The 21,953-nt window shown below is 41.6% G+C and overlaps 1 protein-coding gene across 3 annotated transcripts in view; it reads left to right on the top strand.

Annotated features, from left to right (window-relative positions):
* ATXN7 (ataxin 7) overlaps positions 1 to 21,953 on the top strand; it is a 136,196-nt gene that overhangs the window by 10,159 nt on the left and 104,084 nt on the right. For all 3 annotated transcript variants that reach the window (XM_066615005.1, XM_066615007.1, XM_066615004.1), the window contains exon 2: positions 10,635 to 10,726. The gene's annotated coding sequence lies outside the window, so the exon portion shown is untranslated. The remainder of the gene's footprint in view (positions 1 to 10,634; positions 10,727 to 21,953) is intronic.

Genomic DNA, 21,953 nt, shown 5'->3' with positions numbered 1-21,953 from the left:
CCTACCTACTCAAGATGAAGTTAAGTCTTCAGGGATGGATGAGCAGCATACTAGGATTGCTCAGCGAAACTGGTGGATGTTAGTTTAGAACCTCTGTCTATATTCATTGAGAACTCCTGGAGAACCAGAGAAATGCTGGGAGATTGGAGGCAATCAAATATGGTCCTAATCATCAGAAAATAGAACAAAGAAGGTTCAAGCGCCTACTGACTAGGCAACTTGATGTTGATACCTGGGAAGGTGCTGGAATGCATCATTAAGTAGTCTATGAGCAAATAGAAAGGAGGGCAATGATTGCTAAAAGGCAGCATTATTTTCTCAAGAACAAGTTTCATCAGACAAATCTTATCTCCTATGACAGGGTGACTAGCTCAATAGCGTGGGGGGTTATTTTGGACATACTACATCTGGATTTCAGTAAGGTTTTTGGCAAGGTTCCCCACAACATCCTGGTGGACAAGCTGATAGGACATGGGCTAGATGATGATATTGATGGGTGGGTCTGTGGCTGACTGACAGACCATACCCAAACACTTTTTGTCAACAGCTCCTCATCAGTCTAGAGCAATGTTTCCCAGACTGGGTTGGGACCCACCAGTCAGTCATAAGCCAGTTTTTGGCAGGTCACAAAAAGTTTTTGAAACATTTTTAAAAAACAACAACATGGCAAGTGCCCTCGCAAGGACCCTTTTTTCTTTGCAGGAGAAAATTATTAACTGGAGTGCTAAGCTGTGGTATGAGGTAATCTTCATACCCCCAAATTAAAATGTGACATTCTCTGGGTTTTTCTAGTAATTGGTATGCTGTAGATCACATGTGAACTCAGTTTCAGCCTTTTGTCTGGCCTGGAGGTCCCTAACTGTACAACTCAAACAAAACAGTGTTTCTCAAGCTGTGGGTTGAGTCCCACTAGGTGGGTCGTGAGCCAATTTCAGGTGGGTCCCCATTCATTTCAATATTTTATTTTTAATATATTAAACCTGATTCTACCATGGTATGTGACTGCATTTTGGGAAATATTACAGATCTGTACCTTTAACAGGCTACTGTATGTACGCTTTTAACAATGATAACGAATGGGACTTACTCCTGGGTCAGTCTGGGTAGGATTGCAACCTAAGATTGTTAATAATTTTCCTTTAAGAAAAGCCTCCTCCTGATGGAGAAGGAGCACCCAGGAGCGCTCCTGGGAAGGCAGCAAGACTAGGCAGCAAAACACACTAGGTTTTCCGGGCCCTGTTGGAGCCTTCCGCACCGCTTGTAAGTGGTTTGGAGGTGTCCTTTGGAGTGGTGTCGGGTTGCTGGAAGCAGTGCCCCAGACAGGTGGGCTTCAAGCAGCTGCAAACCGCTCCAACGGAGAAGTCTGCACTGCTTGTAAGTGGTGCGGAAGGCTCCGTTGGGGCATCAGCTGCCTCCTTCGTTTCCCCCTTTTTCCCAAAGGGGGAACGGAGGAGGTAGCTGCACAGAAGTCATCGTGGTGACGATGCCGTCACCGCAATTACTTCTGGGTCACTGGTGGAGGGGGCGGAAAAGGGGTGGAGGCAAGGGGTGGGGGGCAGAAAACGGGGTCGCCCCGGGCGCCAAGACCCCCAGGTACGCCACAGCCTGTTGCTAAAAGTTTGAGTTCTCTGTTCTGTGCTTATAGGAAGAGAAGTCATTGTTACTTTGCATAGGGTGGGTACTTCAGGAATCCTATGTATACTTATTTATACTGTCCTACGTAACTATAATGAAATCAATAATAATATGGGGAGGAGTTCATGTAAACTTATTATTTTTCAGGAGTTACAATAACATACACTTTGAGAACTCCTGTACCTGCAGAAAGGAAGAGGATCATAGGACAATCTTGACAGGATGGAGAACTGGGCAAATGCAAACAAAATGAACTTCAGTGACAATAAATACAAAGTTCTGTATTTTGGTAGCAAAACGAAGAGCTCCCAAAATAAGATTGTGGGTACTTTCCTGGACAGCAGCACATGTGGAAAGCATTTAGGCCAGTGTTTTTCAACTGGTGGTATTTGTAGCACCAGTGGTTCTTGGAATGGTGTCTGGTGGTACCCATAGGACTCCCAGACCCTTACCGCCTGTCAGCAGACCAGCAATGCAATGTGACAAGCAGCAGTAGGAGGCTTGGTTAGGTTCAGCAGACAGAGCTCTAGCACGCACTTTTCACATTCTTGACAAAACCCTCCAGTCCGCCCTGAGGCTCTTACCAGTGTTTGTTGCTTTGCGCCTGGCCTCCCAATTTGGAAATAACTGGCGATGACATCATCATCAGTTACTTCTGGTGGTCCTTCCATTAGGTCAGGGGTGTCCAAAGTTTTTGGCAGGAGGGTCACATCATCTCTCTAACACTGTGTTGGGGGCCGGAAAAAAAAGAATTAATTTACATTTCAAATTTGAATAAATTTACATAAGTTTACATAAATGAATATATTAAAGATGAACTTATATGAATGAATAAAGTTCATGGAATAGCTCAAGGCCTATAAAAGGCCTTGCATAAAGCAAGTCTGACCTTTCCTTTGCTGCTGCTACTGCTTCACAGATGTGAAACAGCAAGCAGTGGAGGAAGCCCTCATCCCACAGCTCACGTGAGATGTCAAACAGTCGCCCTCATGCTGAGAGCAGTTACGTCGGGCCAGTGCGGGCTCCAACAAATCTCTGGAGGGCCAGAAGCTCATTGGAGACTGGGGGCTCCCTGAGAGGCCTTGGGGGCCGCAAGTGGCCCCAGGGCCGGGGTTTGTGCACCCCTCCATTAGGTGGACCATGCAAAGTGGCATGGCAGGGGACAAATGTTGAGAAATGCTGATCTAGGCATTTTAGTAGACAACAAGCTAAACCTGTGTTGGCAATGTGACGAGGCTGCAAAGGAGGCAAGTGCAGTTCTAGGCTGCATCAACAGAAATATAGTATCCAGATCACAACAGGAGTACAGTATCCAATCACAAGAAATAATGATATCAGTGTACTGTATTCTACTTTAGTCAGGTTTCATATGGAATATTGTGATCAATTCTGAATGCCCCAATTTTTGATAAAAGTGTCCAAAGGCCACTTTGCCTCAAAATGTTGCCAACCTCTGCTCTGGAATAATAGTCTACTCAGACCTCATGATGAAAGGTGTGCTTGGAAGTTGAGTTGTCAACTGTTCCACTTCAGTTTGCTGGTGGGAGTCATAGTTTAAAATCCTCCTTCTTGTAAAAAACATTGGAGACCTCTCCAGATATGAGAAAATATATTCAGCTGAATTAAGGAAACGGATTTTATGTTATTTGAAGACTAGATACGCATTTTGACTTTTATGACACGTGGAAGTGCTAATTTTTTGATCATCCCTAAGATTACTAGATGCCTCAAAGAAATTGTTTTCCAAATTTCAGTATTATCTGTAAGGAAAAACAGTTTCTGACATCTTAGGTGTAATCATTTTCTGAAGACCTCAAAAACAACTTTCAGGGGATAAGATTCTCATCCTTACCTGCATGTATAGAAGTAGATCCTCTTGACTTTTATATAAGTTGTGCTTTAAACAGAGTAAAAAAGACCAAACCCTGCCTCTAGGAGCTTGAATCTTGCAATTGACAACACAGGAGACAATGGAGTAAGGGAAAGAATTGGAAGCACTGGCATGCAATGGTGGAAGCATGAGTGGTTTTTACAAGTTCAGGTACTTAAACATACAGCCTAATTCTATTAGTTCTACCAGTGCTAACTGCTGTAAAAGTATCATAAAATGCTTTCCAGCAGCTCAAGCAGTACCGTGCGCTGCCAAGACACAGATAGAAAAGACCATGTCTTCCTGCCCTTGTCGTCAGTGCTCCTGCCACCCATCAGAGCAGATGAGTTAGCAGGAGAGGAGGGAGGGATGGGGATGGCAGAACAGGAATGGGGATGGCAGAACAGGGTGAGGAGGCTGCAGGAGGGGGTGGATCCTGCAATGATGGCATGAACCTGATCCTATCCCCCTTTCCCGCAGCCTTCACGACCTCTTTCTCCTCTTGGACTTGTGTTAGCGAAATCACTAGCACGGGTCCAAGGAGAACCATTGCAGGTCAGAAGGCTTACAGATGTGTAAGGGAATTTAAATTCACTTTTGCCTTTGAAGGCTCCCCCATCTGCCTCAACCGCTGATTATGGCATGTGTGTTTTCATGCAGCTGCACCAGTGTGGGGGGTGGAGAGGATAATAGGATTGGGCTCTTAGGGTGCAGTCCTAACCAATTTTCCAGCACTGACATAAGGGCAATGCAACTCCGAGGTAAGGGAACAAACATTGCCCTACCTTGAGGAGGCCTTCATGATTCCCCCCCCCCAACTGCAGGGTGCAGCACATGCCCCACTGGCACAGCTATGCCAGTGCTGGAAAGTTGGTTAGGATTGTGCCCTTAGTTACAGAAGGGAGTTTACACTATGGTGTAGTGCCAGGCTTCCTGAAAAAGGTGGGGTTTCAGATGAGTTTTGGATGTTGTGAATGTCCCAAAGGTGTTCATAGAAGAAGAATGTAATACAAATCAGCTAGATATTTGTTTTTAAAATTTTTGCAGTTAATATTTACATAAAGACTATCACTTTTAGGGCACAATCCTAATCAGATCTAGTCAGAAGTAAGTCCTATTTTGTTCAATGGGGCTTACTTTCAGGAAAGTGTGGTTAGGATTGCAGCCTTGTTAAAATAAATTTCCTTTTAAGTTTGAACTTCTGAAGATAACACACTAAAGTTTCCATACTCAGTATTTTTTTTCCTCCTAAATCTTGACAAGAATTATATCTTCCTGCTTAATTAGTGCCTCTCTCTGCATCATCAGTGATGTCAGCAGGAATATGTATAGCTGAGCCATACAGAGCTGCAGGGTAGATTCTGTTTAAGAGGAACTCATGACAGTAGTTTGTTTATGTCACAAAAAGGCTGATTTTTTTTAAATCACTCTGTCTTTGTGTGGGGAGGGGGAGAGAGAGAGAGAGAGAGAGAGAGCATGTGAACATGCAGCTAGCTAGTCTAGCTAGCAAAATATCATTTTCTTGCACAGTTACAACAGGGAACTCTTTTCCACAGTAGACTTATAACCTGTTATAAGAGTAGTCACAGTTTACAAGTCTGGAAAGGGAAACTACCCAAGTTAATCATTGTTTGAAAGAGGAACAGTAAACAACTTCTTTGCTTTTGAAATCAAGTAGCCTCTTAAATGTGAACTCTTAAACTTTCAGTTTCTCTCTTTCTTTGGAAAGGTTTGAATGCCGTGAAACTGAAAGTTAAGTTCCACCGAATAAACTTCATTTCTGCTTGTTATGTGACGTAAATATTCAGTTATATATTTACGTGTGGTATGGCAGGTGTGTGGTAGTAGCAGGTTTTTACTTGCTGCTATTGTGGTGGGCAGGGATAAAAATGAACAACCACAAAAAAAGGTCAGAGAGCTACTAGTTACATATAAATTGATTTTTGATATTTAATTTTCAAAGATTTGTATCCTGTTATGAGTTTCTGCTTTCATATAATTGGTTATCCCTTGTACTGTTAGATTGGAGCAACTTATAAAATGTTTATTTTTGAGAAACTCAAGGGGTATTTTCTCTCATGCTTTGTAGGGGAAAAATTAGAATATAAATATACTTTAAGGAACAACCATGAAAGCAGTTGTATGTATACAGGGAACAGAAGTAGTTGATTTGATGGACTGTTTTGATTACTTGGGTCATAACAAGCTAAAATCAATAGCAATGGGGTGCTTTTCATCCTATTTAATATTAATTGAGATTGAATATGTCACCATTGGAAACAAGCTTCTTTCGTAGTTTGAATACCCACACTGAGAAAGGAGCTGGTACACCACTGCTGCTCTGTTTGCAAAACTGAGAACAAGTCTGTGGTGGCAGCGTAATGATTTGCCAGTCATGTTTAATGATGAGCCACAGGAAATGTTGTTTGACAAGAGGATATCATTTGCAGATATTGTGATGTGTTGAAATCATATTCAGTCTATATACAATGTTGTGGTGGGGGTGTCTCCCACGAGATAGTTATGCACAAAGGAAGGTCAAAATTGCAGTCCCTGGTTGCCAGATCTGGGATCTGGGCAAAAACAAAGTATGCAGTGTTCTCCATCCTTCATTGCATTGAAACAGCACCATTCAAACTCAGCAGGTTAAGCTGCTGATGGTCCACCCTGCTTGTAGGTGATATGTACATGTTGGTTTTCTCTAGGTTAGCGTTTCTCAACATTTGCTCATCGCTGTTCCAATTGACATGGTCCACCTATTGGTTACTAGAAGTAATTCTCATTGCCAGTTAGTTCTGGATTGGGAGGCCAGACACAACACCACAAACACTGATAAGAGGCTCAGGGCAGACAGGAGGGGTTTTTTGAGTGCATGGAGAGTGCATGCTGGAGCTCCACCCACTGAGCCAAGCCTCCTACTGCTGTTTGTCACATTGCATTGCTGGTCTAGTTGTCAGGCAAAAGGGGTCTGGGGGGTCCCACAAATACCACTGGACACTATCTCAAGAACCAGTGGTAGTACTACTACTGTTTGGGAAACACAGCTCTAGGTTAACTGTCAGTCTTAACAGGGGAAGGAGCTGGCTGCCACCACACTGTGGCTTCTACGTGCTGTTTAAGTATATTTTGAGTAATAGAGAAAAGATGTAAGAACAACGGAGAAAGAAATAAAGAACAAACGTGAAGAAGATATTGAAATAGCAGATTTACATACCTGTATGTTGGTATCTCACTACTACAGGCACTAGCAAATATGCAGATGACAAATTGGTCTCAGTCTGAAGCACCTTTACATGATTCTTCTAGGGATGAAAGTCAGAAAACTAAATCTTTTTACAGAGTGTATTTTCTTGTAACTGTGTGAAGTTAAATTGTACTGTACCATACAAATGAACTTTTATTTAGTAAATAAGAACTAGAAACAGTGTGGAAAATATGGTTGCCAGCCTTTGTTCCTGTGCCTTTAGCTTGATTTGCAGATATTAGCAGGTGAAAAAAATGTATCAATATGTTGTAAAACGTTTCAGGAGTTGATTTCTGCATATCAAACAAAGGAGCATGCTAAGTTATTTTCTGGTCATTTGACAACCCAGCTTCCCTTTTGAATATTGAATGTTGGCAGGCATGGCATAGAGAGAGTGTTAACGTGGCAAAGTGTGTAGCAGATCGGACTAGGCCTAAGGTGTTCCCAAACCTAGTTCCCTAAAGTTTGTGAACATTCGTGCCTCAAAAAGTATATGTAAGTATGTCCGAGGCAAGAGCTTATTCAAATACTGTACTTGAATTCATAACTACCTTTACTGGTTTACTGGTTTAATTTATTGCTTCCCATGTATTCTGATGAGATATCTTACCAAACCTCTGCAGTGAACATACAATCATACTTTCATTCTCTCTACTATATGGTTCTAGCCCTTAAGACTTCAATGATAGGCTTGAACATTTCTGTAACCAAAACCTGGTAAAACATGAAGCTAGAGAAAATAACTTGCAGTGGTTGGGGGGGGGGGGATGATACTTCAGTTTCTGCATAATTCTTTGCTTCATTCCATTACCAGCAAAGGCGAGTAAATGATCAAAAATAGCAAATACATGCAAATATGCATAATTTTTGTTAGCTGTATAATCAGTGTTTCTTGGTGGGAAAAAACTGAATGTGGTTGCAATAGCTTACTATAAAATCTCTTTTTTTTTTAATTGGAAGCATACACACAGCCCTCTTGCATGCAAGTACAGGCACAATTTTCCTCTCAACTTGCAGTTATGAAAGAGAGTATACTAGAAACCTTCGTTCCCCAGTATGCCAAAGCAACATGGGAAGAGAGAAGCCTCCTCTTTCACTTCCTGCTTTTTGCTGCCCTAACTTCAGGAGCAGTAGTTTCTTTTCTGATGTGAGTTAGTTGAGAAGGTGTTTGCCAGGGACTGAAATGGGTCCTCTGTATCACTTAGTGCATATGGAATTGCACCCTACATGGGACTGAACAGAGTAACTCCTGCCTGATGTGGGAGCCATGTGAAAGTACCAAAATTCCAGTTTGTACAAGGAACTGCAAGTGTGATTACTTCTGAACTACTGCAAACTCAAATGGTTTGTATACTAGTCTCAAAATGTTCAAGTAGAAAACAGATTGCCCTGTGCATGCCAGTTTTCTCTAGTGTTATGTTAAAATTGTATTTCTGTGCATAGGAATTTTTTTTTTTTGCATGTGTGATTCTGATATAACAGGTAAAACATAATAAATATTTATGGAAACCATTGAACTGGAAGACTGGTGCAGTGTGTGTATGTGTGTGTGTGTGGGGGGGGGATACATAAAACCATTTTAATATGTCTATATGGTGTCCCTAAAACTCCACCAACAGTTTTCCCACAATAAAGAAATATTATTAAGGTTGACATTGTCATTTATTAATGTTAATATGTGTCAGAAGAGAGTAGATAGTTTTTTTTATTAGAGCTCTGGTTGAAAATAATGCTACCTATCTCTGACATCTACATTTCAACATCCATTCTAGGATTACATGCTACTTTGCTTAATGAGGGCATTAGATTTTGTCAGTAGATTGGAAATCCTGTGCCTATGTTATGCCTTCTACCTTTTGGGTTTTATATTCTAAGCACACTATACTTACCCTCAAAATAGTTTTGTCTCTGCTCCTGCTATTTTAGATCTCTTGAAGCATCAATTAAAACCCCAGTTAGTGAAATAGTGGGTGAAGAATCTCTCTCTCTTTCTCTCATTCACCCCCTCCCTTTGCCATCTCCACCTCCCTTTGTATCTCAGTCTCTCTTTGGCCACTGAAAATGTAGGTCAAATTGCATCACCATAAAATGGAACAGTCAGAAAGGTGTTTGAAAAATGCTGACATCCTTAGCCCCGGGTGCATGCCGCTGTCTTTTGTTTACATTGAGAATAGCAATGTGGCGATATACCTGTAAATGAACAAACCTCTTCTTTAAGGTTAGTGGTGTGGAACATAAATTACAAATCATAATAGAGTTATATTTTTCTTTTGTTTTCCTTTGGTAGTAAATTGAAACTGTGCAGATAAACATGCAGTAATTTACAGTAGTGAAACATCAGAGAACTCATCTGAAACATCCTATTCATGGTAGCCATAACTGTTTACTTTGATAAATCCTGTCTTCCACATGTAGCTTTAACAAAAGAATGTGCAGATTTCAAAATCCATGTGGTTTCCAATAATGAACTCCTTTCTCTCTCAGATGTGGAATCTAATATTATGCTGTACATTTTGTTAAATGTATACTTTTTGACATTGTGGTATTTATATATTATAATCTTATGCATTCAGTTATGTGAAAAACTATTGAATGTAGCACACATTTTTAGTAGCTGATCCAACCATATCTTCTATGAAACATTTTGGAATTATAATAATTTTTTAATCACAAAAAAGCAACAGTAAAAAAAATCAAGCATAACAAGCCATACTTTTGTTTAACCTTGTCCTTTGTACACAGAGTTTGGTATGAAATAAACAAACAGGAATTTAAATATCTCACAGCATAGTCTTAGGCATGTCTACTCAAAAGTAAGTCCTATTAAGTTCAATGGAACTTACTCCCAGGTAAGTGTGTATAGGATTATAGCCTGAATTTTTCCCCATTGGATGTTAGTATAATTTGTATATTATTCTAACTAGACCTTCAGATGAAAAATTGGAAAATGAAGGAAGATTTTTAGTAAGTTAACGTCATATCATCAACTTTTTGTTGCTGGGTGTTTGTGTACTTCAGGTAGCTGTATTTATTTAAAGAACAGAATACCTATATGTGAATACATCTTATTATCTCATTAACTATGTGGTCCTGAAGATTATCTGGAAGTTAAAAGGAAAATGACTGCAGATGGAGATGGATCTGCTTCTGACAATAGCCTTTGATTGACTGTTAGGGCAGAAATGAGAAGCCTGGGTGCCTTCCTGCTGTAATTACACAGAGAAAGACACATCAAATGAAGAAGTCAAATAGTAGCTTGAATGCTTCTGAGTGCACTTTATTGTGGAAAGAGTTTGTTCTACAGGTTGTAGGTTGCTAGGACATGGAGATAGTTGGTTTAAAGACACTGAAAGTAAGTTGTTGACATTCAATGCTATGCCTATAAATTAAAGATTTCTGTATTGTTTGTATGTTGGGCTCCTTCTGGGAGTTTGCTGACATTCTGTCATCATAAATTACAGCATTCCTAAGAATTATTGTTTTATACCACAACTGTTCAGTTTCCCTAAGAAAACAAAACAATGTAAAATAGCTGTGGCATCCTGAGCTTTTCTTCCTTACACTGCTGTGATCTTTGAACTATAACATTATTAATTTTATTTGTTGAAAGAACCTGTTCTTACTAGAGTTTCAATTTTTTTTTAATCAAAATACTTTACATTTAAATCTTAACCCTGTTCTTCAAATACAAAATCAATAGTGATGGGAGTTTAGCTTTAAGCATCTATACTGTATTCCAGTAACTGAGACATTACTAACACGAGTAAATCGCCTACATACAGGAGGTCAGGGTAACTTCAAAAACTTTTTTCTTGATTTTTATGAGTTAATATGGACATTTTTTTGTTAATTTAATAGTGATTGTTACTATCTGTTCAATTGCAGATTAAACAAATATAAGAAACAGGAAACTTCCACAGTGCAGACAGATGATGATCAATTGATACACCAACCCTGAGTTTTACCAGACTTTTAAGGTACTGTGACCTACTAACCTATTCTTTTCCTCAGCTATTGTGTCTGTGTTCTTCGGATGCAAGATAGACACAAAGAACAACAAGACACTGTAAGAGAGCAGTAAAAGATTTTTTAGAAAGAAACAATAATACTAACAACTAGACATAAAGTGCATTTTTTATAAGGGAGGGGTTCTAGGTATAGTATAGAACGTAATTTTTTTGACCATTCAGATAAACTTTTCCCTCAGTCACCCTTAATGGGAGATAGCAGAAGTGATATAGCCTTTGTGCAGAAGGGATAGTCCTGCTTCAGGGGACTATGTATGACCTTGTGTTGTTTGGAGGGGTGCGTGTCTGTGAGTCCACACATGTGCATGCATGTGCATCCTTTGAGTGGAAGAGGTCAACAGAATTTTGTCAATTGTTAGAGACATTGCTTCAGACGAAGATAGTGATAGCTGGGGTGGCTGATGAATCATATTTAAACATTAATACCAATTGTAATTTAAATACAACAGAAAAGTCAAAGGGAGCTGTACCAATGTATTACATCAGGTGTGGGTTTACTTCAGTCTTAATCTTGGCCAGATATGTACAGAGGTGACTTGGCCAGAGATGTGCAGGGATTTGAATCTCAGGGCATGTTCTGTACCAGGGGTGTCAAACATAAGACCCAGAGGACGGATGTGGCAACCAGAAGCTTTTTATCTGGCTCTCAGGCTCTCAGCTGCTGAAGTGTTACAGCTGAAATGGCAGCCTACATGAAAATTGGGCTTTCCCAAATCTTGAAATATGATCAAGATTTGCATACTTTCTCTTCTGTCATTTGCAGTTAATGAGTTTCTAATTGAGAACAGGGTCTGATTTCTGGCCATTAGCTGCTTAATGATGTCACTTTCTGCTTAATGACATCACTTCTGGCCCTCAGCTGAATGCTAACTTTGGCCCTCTATATGGAACGAGTTTGACACCCCGGTTCTATACTTTGATCATAAGCTTATATTAAAGAAACCATGAAAGAAAAAGTGCGAACACTTTTCCCCAGTGTTGGCAAATAATGTAATGCTATACTTTAATATTTCCTTGATACAATATCACAGGACAGTGCCTTTTAAACTCTTTTATTATCTCGAATCTCTTCATTTTGTTGATTTGCATGTCTTTGTTTTTGCTTGATATAAAACACTGTATTCAGCACCTATTATTGTGAAGTTTGAATACCCAAAGGGCGCAATCCTGCCCTGTGCTGGAACAGGCAAACCAGGAGGCTTGCACTGTATCCAGCACAGGATAGGAGCCCAAGGTGACTGAGCCAGAGGCACTTCTTGAGGTTGCAAAAGTCAGAGGAGTGTAGAGTGGCTTAAAGCCACTCCGATATCCCTGGGAATGGACAGCATAACTGCTGGATCCCAGCCCCGCCTCTCACTTCTCATTTGACTGCCCCCAGTGCGCCTACTGCCCACCCAGGATCGTCTCCCTCCTGCCCACTCCAGAGCCTTGTGTCGGCCCAGCTGGGCCAATGCAAGACGAGCAGAGGAAACCGATGCAGAGGCTTGTGTCAGCCTCTGTAGGCCGGCGTACCTCTGAGCACCGGCCCGGCTTCCTCCTGATGAGGTGCAAACGTGCCTTATGGCACATTTGCGACCCTCCTGGGCAGGCACAAGGGACTTGTGCCATCCCATGGGCACCTTAGGTTTCCATCCGAAGTCTAGCTTCTTCAAGCTTGTTTTGGTTTTTGCTGTGATAACCAGATGTACACTTTTAAAGAGAAGAGAAATTGTGTAAAGTGGCAGATTAATCAGACCCACTCAACATGTTTCTTGTAGCTGACTGGATTATAGACGACTTCTCTTTCATATCACTGTATGAAATACATTGTTTTCTGATCTTGTCAGCTGGTTTGCATGTCCAGAATGGAATCTTGAGATTACATCTTTGAATGTAGATTGTATAGAATGAACCATTTATTGATTCATTTTGCTATGTGAACTGCTTTGTGAACTATTTTTTTGTTGAAAAGTGGTTTATAGGTATTTTTAATAATAATATTTATTAATATAATCTGAGAGGCAGATTTTGTTCTCCCAAGACTTATATAAGGTTTATTAATACCATAGTACATACGGTTCTCAAAATTTTAGCACTGGGACTTACTTTTTAGAATGAGAATCTGTCAGGACCCACCGGAAGTGATGTCCTGACCGGAAGTGACATCATCAAGCAGGAAATTTTTAACACTCCTAGGCTGCAATCCTACCCACACTTACCCAGGAGTAAGTCCCATTTACTGTCATTGTTAAAAGCATATACATAGTAGCCTGTTAAAATTACAGAGTTGTAACATTTCCCCAGATGCAATCACATACTATGGTAGTATAAAGTGATATATTAAAAATAAAATATTGAAATGAATGGAAACTCACTTGAAATTGACTCACGACCCACCTAGTAAGTCCTCACCCATAGTTTGAGAAACACTGCTGAATTAAAAGAGACTGAAATTCTCTTTAGGTACAATCCTAACATAGACTTGGGCCAGCCCAAGTCCCTTGGGTCGGGCCAGGAGGGTCGCAAACATGCTGTAAAACACATTTGTGCCTCCTGATGAGGAAGCCACGTTGGCGCATCTAGATGCGCCAAAGTGTGGAGGCTGACATAAGCCTCTGCGACGGCTTCCCTGCAGCTACTTGTGTCGGCGCATCTGCGCCGACAGAAGCAGCAAAGGTAGGCATGGGGGGCGGGGAGGAGGAGGGAGAGAGGTGTTCCTGGGTGGGGGAAGAGCTGGCGATGGGCGACCCTGGGGGCGGGCGCGCGGGGAGCTGGAGGCGGGGTTGGGATCCAGCAGTTATGCCGGATCCCAACCTCTGGCAATTATGCCGGATCCCAACCCCCGTCCCCGCGGAGAATGGAGCAGCTTCAAGCCGCTCCACTCTCCTCAGATGTGCGCCACCTCCAGAGGTGGCGCAGGTCCAAGGAGACCCATTGCAGCCAGCAGCCCTTACCCAGGGTAAGGGGAAGAGTTTCCTCTTTCATCTGGCTGAGTCACTGCTGCCCACAAACCTGCATTGGATGTAGCGCAAGCCTCCTGGCTTGCCTGTTCCAGCGCAGTTTTGAATTGCGCCCTTTATGGAATTAATAAACCTTGGGTGAATAAAACCTGCCTCTCAGACTATATTATTAAATATAATTATTTTAAAACACAACTAATAGTTTCACTAATAGTTGCAGAAAACATTTTAATGTCTTCATCGTGTCTGAAAACTTATACAGGTTGAGCCTCATTATTCTCGCGGGTTCCGTTCCAGGCACTCAGGTGGATGGCAAAAAAACGCACTGTAGCAAATCAATTTAAAAAACAAAGTTTCTTTGCTGATTTTAAAACAGCCTTGCTGATCTTTGTGATGTAAGATAAGAGTCATTAAGAAGACTATCAATCAGTCCTTTCACTCAGTCCCTTCACCAATGCAAAGTGATCACCTTTCTTTCATGTGCTCAGGAGAAAGGGAGGGGTCTGCTGGAGAGAGAAGGATTGATGGATTGTCAACCAGCTGCCCCCCCCCCATTAACAGGCTATTGTTAAAGGACTGTTCAGTTTTTTAAACTGATTTTAAAAGGATGCATTTTTCCCCTTCTCCAGGGATCAGCACATTCCTTCTCATTTGCAATGGCCATTCGTGTTGAGTCAAATCCGTGTATAAAAAATCTGTTTATAACAGGGCTGGACCTGTATATGCAAAACCAGAATTTGATTCGCTTATCTATAGTCCAGATGCAGCTTGCCGCTTTCATCTTTCTCCTTCCTGCTGGTGTGGCCGCTATAAGCAACACACTTAGCACAAAGGGTTGATTCCTTACAATCATCTAGTTTCTAGAAGACGGTTCATGCTGCCTCCGGTCTGTACCTCCTGGATGAGATTGATCAGTTCAGGTTTCATTCCAGCTAGCTTTTGTAAGAAACCAACAGAATACCATAAACAAAACAGGGGGATGGATACTTTGTAATTCCTGTATCACTTTTGAATAGCTCACAAAGGCTTGTAGTAATTCTGAGAATTTTGACTTTCACCTTGAAGAAGGAAAAAAAAGTTTTGTAGTCTTTGTTTTTAGAAAGTTTTACCAGAGTCTCAAAATAATTGTTGGAGGTAAATCCCTATTATATCGGTTTTGTAAATCAGAACTCATTCTGAAGAATTAGGGAATTGCCAGGACTATCCACGGAACCTATTACTGCTGCTGTTTTTGTTTACCTTGTAATGCACCCCCTCTCTCTCTGAGAGAGAGAGAGAGAGAGAGAGAGAGAGAGATCCTGCCTTTCCTCTCCATTGAAGGCATTCAAAATGATTTACAACAAACTTTAAAAACTGTAAAACTAAACTGATTAATTGTTAAATAAAGCAAAATAGACACAAAACACTTCATTGTAAGCCACACTGTAAAACAGCAGTTCCCAAAATGTGGGTCCGGGACCCACCAGTGGATTGGGACCCTATTATTATTATTATTATTATTATTATTATTATTATTATTATTATTATTATTATTATTATTAACAGTATTTATATACCGCTTTTCAACTAAAAGTTCACAAAGCGGTTTACAGAGAAAAATCAAATAACTAAATGTCTCCTTGTCCCAAAAGGGCTCACAATCTAAAAAGATGCAAAGGAATACCAGCAGACAGCCACTAGAACAGACAGTGCTGGGGTGAGGTGGGCCAGTGGGTGAGGTTGCCCAGTTACCAGGGCAATTTTTGTTGAGTCATGACACTGACAGGTCAAATTAGGCTAGGTGCATCAAGAGTTAAAGAAGCTGCTACTGGGGGGAGCACTGCTTCCCAATCACGTTATAGCCATACCCCATTTATAAATCAGGCAGCAACCTCTAGAGTTCGCTAAAAAGTTTGGGAACCACTAGACTAGTTAGTTTGCTAGCTGTTGATTGGCTATTTCCCTTTGCTTCTGACTAGCAAGCAGGGGGAAAAAACACCAGTTAGTTTCCTGTAGCTTCTCACTATCAAAAGGGAAGAAAAATGGTCAGACTGTATTCCCTGAAGGAAACTGTCATGGTTTTATTGGCAGAGTCATCTGAGTCTGAATTTCTTCGATTAATTGTGCAATTCATTTTCTTCTTGTTTAAAAACCATAGGGGTCACATAGAGCCTGTTCACATAGAGCCTACAAGCCTACTCTTGTAGGTATTATGAACTTTACATTCTGGAGTATTATTGACTCTGATGACTAATCTGCAACTGTATGGTTTTACTGAAAAAGTAAAGTTTTCAATAAAGGATTACGTTTCTTACTCATGAATGGCCCCATGTTTAATGCAGTCTTCCAGGTATTTTACTTTTATTGCTTTATTTGGATACATTGACCCCAGTATTGATTTGATACAATAAATTTTGACATTGAGTGCATAGATAGATACAGTGCTTAGACAGTATTGCAGTGCTTCCAAAACTCCTACAAGGGAGTTGTGAGCATTATTGCGGGGTAGGGGAAAGGCAGCAACTGCTGCTGGGTACAAGAGGGGGGTTTTCTACTTATTTGCAGCCAACGCTGCAGTCCTGCAGGGTCTGGGAGGTGTGGCGAGCCCTCTGCAGGTCTCCCTGTGCCTACAAAACTATAAAAAAAGAAAAAAAAGGCATTTCCAGTTTCGTCGTGATAACCGGTAATGCTTTTTCTTTTTTCAACACTTTTGCAGGCACAGGAAGGGCTCCCTGCGCCCCCTGGACCTCCCAGGACTGCAGCACTGGCTGCAAAAACTGGATAGAAAAAACACCTCCCATCCCTGGCAGCAGTATGATCCTGGGGATCACATTGCTGCATTCCCCCCTGCCCCTCAAAGAGGCATTGGCCAGTGCTTCCCAGGCTGGTGGGTCACGACCCACCAGTTTGGGAACCACTATAGTATTGTAAAAGACTGTCTTTCGTTGATAAGATATTGACAGGCCTTGATAATGGTCTTTAGTGGCCATAAAAATTTGCACCTGCAAATATAGTGTAGAAAGGAGTTCTAGAATTTATAAAAGTAAGGTGAACAGATCTGTACATCTCTGTTCTACTTGTCAGGAATGGGTTGCTATTTTATCTATTGTAACACAGGCCTCTGTGTTATTTATCTGTGTTATGTTATTGCAGTTAAAGTCACAGTATATGTCTAGGCTGCCATGCAATGGTTTGTCAATTTTATCTTTTTTTAATACATGAAGGTATTTACATACTTAACATAAGCTATTTTTGTTTACATATTTCCACTGATAGGGTATTCTTACACTTCAATATTCATGACTGTTTTATCCCTTTATACATTATCTTGAGCTTGTGAACTAAATACTCACAAATGTTTGCACCTTCACCTGTTCTTAAATTGACTTCTACGGCTTACCCGCACAGAAGGATAATGGAAATTACAGTATCGTTCACCTGTCAGTAGCAAGTTAATGTAAGTCATTCAGTGTAATGTTTTCATATTTTTCTCTGACATTTTAAATCATAAATGCTAGTTCAAAATGGAAGACAGGATGAAATATCGTTCATAAGAATAGCTAATTTTGCATAAGACACACTTCAATAAACTGTTTCCTGGCACCTGTTGAGATTTCCTCCCTCATAGGACCACAAAAAGCCCTGCTAGATCAGGCCAAAGGCTCATTTAGGCCAGCATCCTGTTTCTCCAGCTGCCTCTGGGAAGCCTCAAAAAAGAAAGAAAGGCATGCTCTCTTGCACCATTATTTATCTGAACCTGAAGTCTGGGCATTGCCATCATCTCCTTTTTTAGTTCTTCCTTTCAGTTTTTCTTTGAACCAATTCACTGGGCTCTTGACAGACATTTTGGATATGAGCAATGAGTACAACAATACCTTGTACTTTTGCTTGGTTAGGACCCAGAGCATGGATGAAAGTAAAATGTGAATGAATGTCAAAGCACAGCCTTATTTAGCTTGCAAATTTACGTTGGCCATCGAAAAACATAAATAACTAACTATAACACATGCAAATGCATGCGAAATGTAAATAAACAGTAGTAAAAGAAAAATAAATCTGAGAGTGCCGATTCACATCATTGAATGCTGGATGAAATCAGATGAAAGAGGAAAGCATTTGGATGAAATTTGAAATGTGGTTATAATTAACCACTTGTGGTTAACCCCTGCTAATTGGGTAAGAGGCACTTTTTCAAGTGGGTGCTCCTTTTTTTAGCAGGGGGAGAGTAACTGGCCCTTTTCACCCCAGCAGTGTCTTTTCTAGTGGCTATCTGCTGGTATTCTTTTGCATCTTTTTAGATTGTGAGCCCTTTTGGGACAGGGAGCCATTTAGTTATTTGATTTCTCTGTAAACCGCTTTGAGAACTTTTAGTTGAAAAATACTGTTAATAATAATAATATTATTTTAGTTATATTTAATAATAATATTTTAGTTGAATAAATACTGTTAATAATAATAATAATAATAATAGAAAACGGCTGAAAGGGCAAAGCAATGAAAGTCAAGGTACTGCTGTATGCTTTTTTTCTTCAAAATTGTGGATTTGATAGGGGAAGATGTTGCAACAAAACATAGTAAAAAGATTGGGATTATCTGCATTTAGTTTGATAGTTTGGAAGGAAATTAGAGCCCAATCCTGAACTTTTCTGTGCTTGTGATACTGTACCATTGCTGTTGGTTGTCGTAAACATGTTTATGGGACCTTGCGTGTAGGGACCATTGGCGCCTATTGGCATTAAGCACAGTGCTGGACAGACGCTGCCTGAAGCAAGGGAAGAGCTCCAGGCAGCGGTAAGGTTTGTTGGGGCAGGGGGGTGTTTTGGAGCAAAGGAAGGGTGGGGGGAAGGCTGGGCAGGGTGAGGAACCAGGGCGGGAGGGGAGTGGGACCGGCGGAGACCTGCTGCGCCTCATCCAGTGATCTGTGTCAAACTGAAAAGCCTGACACAGAGCTCTTCTGCAAAATAGCTGGCTCAGACTGGAGGAGACCTGTTGAGGGAAGGAGTCAAATGTGCTGTTCCCCCCGAGGAGACTCCGGCAGCTACCGCAGTGCTCATAGGATGCAGTGGTAGCTATTTTGGTGCCGCAGCTCCTCTGGGTGCAGGCAGTTCGGGAAGGGCATGTTAGCAAAGCCTCTGCAACTTTTAAAAAAAAAATCATTTTGGTTCTCTTTCTTTCCTTAGGCAACTGTATTTCCATAAACTGCCTTTTCTTCACGTCAGGAAGCGTTTTTCCTGCGTTCAGCCTGCTCACTCAACTGTTTCAAATTTCATATATGACAAGTAGATTTCTCTAGGGCCGTCAGTGAATTCATAGTCTTAATTCCATTAAAACATTCATTTAATATTCACCATTACTATTTATATCATTGTTATCAGGAAATTAAAAATCTTTAATAATATTTGAGTGATTTAAGATATAAGCAATACCAGAGAAAATAGTTAACTTTTTCTTGTGCTATGCACATGTAAAATTAGCTTTACTCAAGCCCCATAAAAATCAAGTTTCCGAACTGACCTTATTATTCCTAGCTTGACTTGACAGTCAGTAATCTGTCCATTGAAGTGATGAATTGATCCTTCTGCTGCCACTCTTCTTACTAGAATACTGATAGATTCAGTATGCTAGAAGATCATTTCAATAGCAGAACAATTTAACACAGCCAAGCTTAAGGGGATATCTCAGTATGCAGAAAAACAGTCAGGAGTGGACAACAGAAACAAAAATGACGAAACGAAAAAGTAATGATGTGAAAACAGCCATATAATGCAATGCATCCACTGAGGTTATCAGGTAGGGCCCTTTTAACCATGCTGGTGGAGGTGAGGGGGATGGCAGTGAGGAATAGTGTGCTCTTGGTGGTAGTGGCACCTCAGCTGTGCGCTCTCTGGTTTTATTGTTTTTACTGTTTTAATTGCTTTTAGTAGCTGTTCTTGTTTTTAAATGCTGTAAGTCACTTTGTGTGCCCTTACAGGAGAAAGGCAGAGTATAAATTCAGTAAATAAATCAAAATAGAATACTAAGAACCCAATCTTAAGCTCTTCAGTGCTGGTGGCACGAGCGTACCTCTGGTACTGGGTGTCACAAGCGTGCCATAAGGCACACCCACAACACCCTTCGCCAAGTCAGTGCCAGTAAGCACTGAGCCCACTGCCAGCTGGATGCTATCCGGTACTAGGTAAGAGCTCTTGGCAGTGGTGAGGGTCTCGGGGGTGGGGGGAAGGCATTTCAGAGTCAGGGAAAGCTTGGTGGGGGGAGGAACCAGGGCAGGAGGAGGGTGGGACCAGTGGAGCTCACCTTTAGGATTGGGCTGGAAGGGCCCAATCCTATCCAATTTTCCAGTGCCAGTGCAACTGTGCTAATGGGGCATGTGCTGCATCCTTTGATGGGGAGGCAGTCACAGAGGCCTCTTCAAGGTAAGGAAACATTTGTTTCTTTACCTTGGGGCTGCACTGCAGCTGCACCGGTGCTGGAAACTTGGACAGAATTGGGCCCTAAGATATTAATCATGTGCACACTTACCTGAGAGTAAGCTCAACAGTAAGCTCTGAATGGAAAAACTTCTGAGTAGACATGCATAGGATTTTGTTGTAAGACAACTGAGCAATGCTAGTTAAAGAAATCCAATTACTGTAGCATTAGCACATTTTAAAAAACTTTTACTGCTATAGTCAGATTGTAGTCAAGTGTCTTTCCAGAATGTTGAACTTTTGATGGAGATTTTGAACGTTTTGATGGAGATGTCAGAAGTAACAAGTGCCACCTGCAAAAAAAAGTTGTAGATCCCTAACCCTTAATGCCCAGTAGGCTCAATCAGTTCAATTTCCTCTCCATATGACACTTCAAAATTTCATGAGCATGCTCAGTCCACTCCTGTTCTTTTCCTCAGGTCTTTTTCTTTTAATTTACAAACTTATCTTTTTTGTGTTCCTAATGAGCCCCCTGCGTATGGAAACTTGTCTGCATGTGTCCTTCTTTCACATACAAACTGAAAGCATTCATTCTCTTGACTACATTAGTATATAGATGTTATATAGATTGCTGTATTGGCAACCTTCAGTCTCGAAAGACTATGGTATCGCGCTCTGAAAGGTGGTTCTGGCACAGCGTCTAGTGTGGCTGAAAAGGCCAATCCGGGAGTGACAATCCCTTCCACACCGGGAGCAAGTGCAGTCTGTCCCTGGTCTGTCTCCCCGGCTATGGGCCTTCCTTCTTTGCCTCTTAGCCTCAGACTGTTGGCAAAGTGTCTCTTCAAACTGGGAAAGGCCATGCTGCACAGACTGCCTCCAAGCGGGCCGCTCAGAGGCCAGGGTTTCCCACTTGTTGAGGTCCATCCCTAAGGCCTTCAGATCCCTCTTGCAGATGTCCTTGTATCGCAGCTGTGGTCTACCTGTAGGGCGCTTTCCTTGCACGAGTTCTCCATAGAGGAGATCCTTTGGGATCCGGCCATCATCCATTCTCACGACATGACCAAGCCAACGCAGGCGTCTCTGTTTCAGCAGTGAATACATGCTAGGGATTCCAGCACGTTCCAGGACTGTGTTGTTTGGAACTTTGTCCTGCCAGGTGATGCCGAGGATGCGTCGGAGGCAGCGCATGTGGAAAGCGCTCAGTTTCCTCTCCTGTTGTGAGCAAAGAGTCCATGACTCGCTGCAGTACAGAAGTGTACTCAGGACGCAAGCTCTGTAGACCTGGATCTTGGTATGTTCCGTCAGCTTCTTGTTGGCCCAGACTCTCTTTGTGAGTCTGGAAAACGTGGTAGCTGCTTTACCGATGCGCCTGTTTAGCTCGGCATCGAGAGAATGAGTGTCGGAGATCGTTGAGCCAAGGTACACAAAGTCATGGACAACCTCCAGTTCATGCTCAGAGATTGTAATGCAGGGAGGTGAGTCCACATCCTGAACCATGACCTGTGTTTTCTTCAGGCTGATTGTCAGTCCAAAATCTTGGCAGGCCTTGCTAAAACGATCCATGAGCTGCTGGAGATCTTTGGCAGAGTGGGTAGTGACAGCTGCATCGTCGGCAAAGAGGAAGTCACGCAGACATTTCAGCTGGACTTTGGATTTTGCTCTCAGTCTGGAGAGGTTGAAGAGCTTTCCGTCTGATCTGGTCCGGAGATAGATGCCTTCTGTTGCAGTTCCAAAGGCCTGCTTCAGCAGGACAGCGAAGAAAATCCCAAACAAGGTTGGTGCAAGAACACAGCCCTGCTTCACTCCGCTTCGGATGTCAAAAGGGTCTGATGTGGAGCCATCGAAGACAAC

Source organism: Tiliqua scincoides, chromosome 2 (genome assembly GCF_035046505.1).
Source record: "Tiliqua scincoides isolate rTilSci1 chromosome 2, rTilSci1.hap2, whole genome shotgun sequence".
Taxonomy (NCBI): Eukaryota; Metazoa; Chordata; class Lepidosauria; order Squamata; family Scincidae; genus Tiliqua; species Tiliqua scincoides.
The sequence above is the reverse complement of the archived record's forward strand: the minus strand, read 5'-3'. Positions and strand labels throughout refer to the sequence as shown.